Source organism: Gracilinanus agilis, chromosome 4 (genome assembly GCF_016433145.1).
Source record: "Gracilinanus agilis isolate LMUSP501 chromosome 4, AgileGrace, whole genome shotgun sequence".
Lineage (NCBI taxonomy): Eukaryota > Metazoa > Chordata > Mammalia > Didelphimorphia > Didelphidae > Gracilinanus > Gracilinanus agilis.
The window spans coordinates 479241213-479246488 of record NC_058133.1 but is presented as its reverse complement, the minus strand read 5'-3'; positions in this window follow the sequence as shown (position 1 = coordinate 479246488).

The following is a 5276-nucleotide window of genomic DNA, read 5'->3' as shown; positions in this document are numbered from 1 at the left end:
ATCTACCAGGAAGACTATGAAATCTTTTTCTTTTTTTTTGTAAACTCTTACTTTCTGTCTTAGTAACAACACTTAGAATGAAAGGCAGAGGTTAAGAAATTAAAATAAAATGAATTAAGAAATTAAAATAAAATGAATTGTCCAGAGTCACACAGCTAGGAAACGTCTGAGGCCAGATTTGAACCCAGGTCTGCCTGACTCCAGGCCTGACATTCTAGTCATTGAACCACCTACCTACCCCTGTGAAATCTATTTTTAAAAAGTCTTTGAAAACAGGAGAAATTTTTACCTATCTAAAATGGCTGAAGTGTATAGGACTATTTTACCTGATGCTATTAATTAATTAGGCTGGCAGAAACTTAACATTAGGTGAAATAATATTATAGAGGAGATTGTGCTTGTCATAGAAGCAATGTTACAAAGGGACAATTTGCTGAAAGATAAACATAGCAGGGTCAGTGGAGATTTATGACTTTACACAAAGGTTTGGCATTAATGTATTATTAATGGCACTATTGTAAAACCATATTGGTCAGTGCAACCTTATACAGGATGCTTTTATTATTGCCAGGAGGCAGGGGAATGGAGTAGATGAACTCTTAGGTTCCATTCCTGCTCTCTGTCTCTGTGTGCGCACGCATGTGTGTGTGTGTGTGTGTGTGTGTGTGTGTCTGTCTGTCTGTCTGTCTGTCTGTCTGTCTCTCTCTGTCTTTCAATATTGCTCTGGCATTTCATACTAAGGCACTGGTACAATTTTTTCTCTTTCTCATTTCTGCAGCATTTAGGGTTTTTTTTTAGTTTTCAAGCATTGGCAAGGCACCAGAATATTTAAATAACAGTTCACTTTACTTGGCCCAGAATCACATCAATTACAGTAGAGGTTTTGTCTCTTAAAGCCTGATTTTAGGGTCTATACTATTTGGTCAACAGGAAATGTGTATTGGCTTAGAACCAGCTGGCTCATTTGCTACAGAAATCCTATATGATTTAAAGTGATAGATGAACTTTAAATAGAAAAGCATATACACTTTGCAATTAAAGCCATTTTCATCTCTGGACCTGTGATTTCATTGGTATGGGGAACTCCCTTTAAGAAAACTTTAATCAATCATTTCAGAAATGGAACAGCAAGCAACTTACAGTCTTGGAAATTTGCCTGAGGCTTTAAGAGGTTAGATGATTTATTCCGGGTCACACAGTCAGGATGTGTCAGAGGTAGGACTTAAACTAAAGTCATTTTGACTTTGTAGCCTACCCTCTATCTACTTTGCTAAATTGCCTCCTTGCTTCTCATATAACAATAGAAACTTAAGGGAAGAACAATGGTTAAAAATGAGGAAGAGACAAAATACTTTTGATTAACAAATTCAAAATTATGTAGATTATTTAATAAGTAAGGAAGGTGTTTGACATCAGTCTAGGGAAGTGGCTGCTTCACAACCTGGCCTGCCATCAATGAACCCAGTTTGCCCTGGGTTCATTACTTTTATGGTTGCCTGGCTCCTATAAGGATAAAGAAAGTAGGCTCCCTAATTCTCACATTCATCGGCTCTTCACTCTCACCCTAGGGATGCTGGGGAAAAGTTCCTACTTATAGAATTGCTAATTATAGAAATGGTTATGGGCTTAATGTCTAAAAATTCTCCCCAGCAAAGGGAAAAGTTTTTTTTAAGTGTCCAGTGTTCAAATATGAATCAGGTATAGGATAAGCAGTTTTTTTCTTACCCAGAAAAGGAAATGATCAGCAATGAAGAATTATAGAATGATTATGACAGAATGCATAATTTATCACTACTAGGATAGCCATTTGGGAGGTTAATTTTCAAGCCAAGGGAGGACATAAACAGTTCTCCAGATCCCTCCCACCCTAACCCCAGGCTCTCAATTAGCCAGTTCACATTTCACCTCCACTGAGCACTGTCTTATCAAGCACTAAGCCACATCTTCTGCCCAGAGGCCCAACTCTCCAACATCTATTCCTTCTTTGTTGCAAGCCAGCTCCAGATATTACTGCTGCAACCCCAACTGCTTAATGGATGTTGCCCTTATTGACAATACTCACAGATCTTCTAAGACCATCAATGCTCAAAATGTTGATACTAGAGACAGGGAAACACAAAAGGAGAGGAAACAAAGCTAGTGCTCTCTAGAACAAGTCTGGCTATTTGGGCCAGTATTACATCGGAAGAGTCAGGGCTTGGAAAGCCCAGTCCTACATTATACAAAGGTGAGGGAGGACCCTTCTTTCTATTCAGCCCTCCCCTTGTGTCCCACTGGAGTCATATCCTCTCTTCTTATAAGCTACCTTCAAGAGACCTAGTAGCTGGAAACCACTTCTTCATTTACTTGGATAGAGTACTTGCTGGACCTGGAGTTGGAAATACCTCATGTCAAATCCAGCCTCAGACATATACTAGCTATGAGATCCTGGGCAAGCCAGTTAACCTCTGTCTGCCTCAGTTTCCTCAACTATAAAATGAGATTTATGGTAGCATGTACCTCGTAGAGTTGTTACAAGCCTTAAATAAGATATTTATTAAAAATATTTAACACAGTGCATGGCACATCATTGTGCCTATTCCCTTTCCTTTCTCTTCTCTTCCAGGTATGGCACCCTACATCACCAGCTTTTATGGATCAGCAACCATTCAGGGGGCTCAACCCAGCAATGAGTCAAACATAGATAGCTGAAAGCAGGCAGAAGATATCTGTCTGTGCTCAAGAAGCTAGTCTCCCCAGGGAAAGGCAAAGAGTATTTGTTCATTGCTCCAATTTGACAGGGACCTGTTACACTGTTATTTGTGGGGATGATGTTTATATGCCAAATCATTAGCTACATTTAATCTGCTATTAAAAACAAAGAAAATAAACATTTATCTGGCAATCTTTATAAGACAGCGTAACACATTCCCTTTGATTGTTGTGAGGAAAGCACTTTGTGAATTTTAAAATACTGTATAAATGTGCAACATTGTTGGTACTTCTACTATGAAACTCAATAATGTTTTTTGGATTTATAGGAGTCTAGATAGGAATCACTACACTAGATCACACCTATGATGCACATTGCCTTTTGCATATAGAAGGCCCAAGAGAAATGGTATGGGAATACATGATTGATCTCCCTGACTTTAAAACTCAGGAATATTCTTTTGTCTTTTAATCAGAATAATCCCAAGGTAACTATGAGTTCTGCATGTAGAGTGACGTAATAATGAGTAAGTAGGATATTAACATCAAGGGATAGGGCTGGGGAATGCTTCTTCCATGTTTCGTTCTGTGCTTAGGGATTTATTACTTTGTGAACTTCTCCCAGAGACTGCCCTCCTAGCAGGTCCTTTTCTCTGTCCTCCCTGTCATCTGAGACTCTTTGCAGTGGTTAGAACATCAGAAACATCCACCTGACCCACGGGAGTCTAGACTCTGGTCTCTGGAGGATAAGCTGAGCTTCTCTCCTGGGGAAATTTTACCTGGGTCATACTGAATTTGCCTTAGGTGCAAGAATTCCTGGTTATGGCTCTGTACATATAAACAAAAGGCTTACCAAATCCAAGTCACATTCTCACATTCTCTCAGCATCAATGACTTGAAAATTGGTTTTACTTTCATTTATTACATTTTACAATTAGTTCTCAATTTCTCTTTTTTCCAGTGCCACAATCAGCATCCTAAAGCCTGATTATTAATTAATTCTGGCTCTTTGGAGCAACTCCAAGTGCAAGATATCATCACTAATAATAAGATTTTTAATGAGCAGTTCTAAGGAGGGCTGATGTTTACTGATATCCACCATAGGATATGATTAATTCATAGCTCCCCAAAGTGATATGATCATGTCATATGTACATGAACATGAACGCAGATAGATAGATATAGATATAGCTAGATACACACATATTTACTTATATCCTACAGACAACTACAAATAAGATTGATTCATGAGAGATTTGTAAAGTGTTTTGAGTGACTTCAGAGAAGATCCTTTAATGGATGCATGATTTCATTGTGAGTATTTACTCCACCAATGAGATGGCAGCCTTCTCATACTTTTTCATCTTATATAATCCTTTCTGATAGCTTACATTCGTACAACACACACACACACACACACACACACACACACACACACACACACACACACACACACACACACACACACCTCTTGGAAGTACTCGCATGTCAGAAGTTAGGAAAAGGAGAATGTATCCCTGAGGCTGCAGGGCAAACGCAGCTTCCCTCAGTGTCTTGAACTTATTTAAACATGTCGCAAAGGAGCCTTAGGGATGGTCTTGATCTCAGAAATTAGGCTGGTTGTGGTGAAGGTAAGAATGTGGACAGGAGCTAGTGTTTTGGTGAAATAAGCTTGAGGGGTTTAAGTGGCTAAAAATGTATTTTATATGAAATGAAAGTTGCTAGGTGGCACAATGGATAGAGCACTGGTCTTGAAATAGGAAGACTCATCACCCTGAGTTAAAATCCGGCCTCAGACATTTATTAGTTGTGTGGCTCTGGGCAGGCCATTTAAACCAGTTTGCCTTAGTGACAAACTATTATAGTACCTTTGCCAAGAAAAATGAGGTCACAAGTAGTTGGATACAAGTGAAATGACTGAACAATGACAAAAATATGGAATGAAGAGGACCAAGTTAGTATGGGACTTAGAAAAAGGATAATGAGTGGATTAATTCAATGAAAAACCATGGATACAGAATATTGAAGATAAATCATGCCAGTCACCTTCTGCCACATAGGTGATAGACTTAAAGTCCAGCATGAGGAATAAATTTTTATAAATGGACAAAGTGGGATTTTGCTTTGTTAGATTATATAAGTTTCTTGTGAGGTTTGTTTTTGTTGGTTATTTTTCAATAGGGAAGGGGGCACAGGAAGAAAGTGATAATTTATTGGAAAAATAAATACATGAATATTATTTAAGAATAGAATTTTTCAAAGAGTAGAGTAGAGTGAGTGAAGGGGAAGAGGAGATTCAATGCTGATACTAGAAGGAGGGAATGAAGGTGAGACAATAAAGGCTTTGGCCAGATAAAACCAAGATCTTAAAAGGACAAGGAATAGAAGTCAAAGTCCTAGTCCCTGCACTATTCCAGATACACATGACTTATATACGTGTGTGTGTGTGTGTGTGTGTGTGCAATTAAAAATGAAGAAGAGTAGTGAGAGGTCAGATTTGGCAGCATACCAGTCATCTGAGCTGGTTATTTTCTTACCTCTTCATATGTAGTTTGGAGAACTGAGTCTTTTTTTTTTTTTTTTTT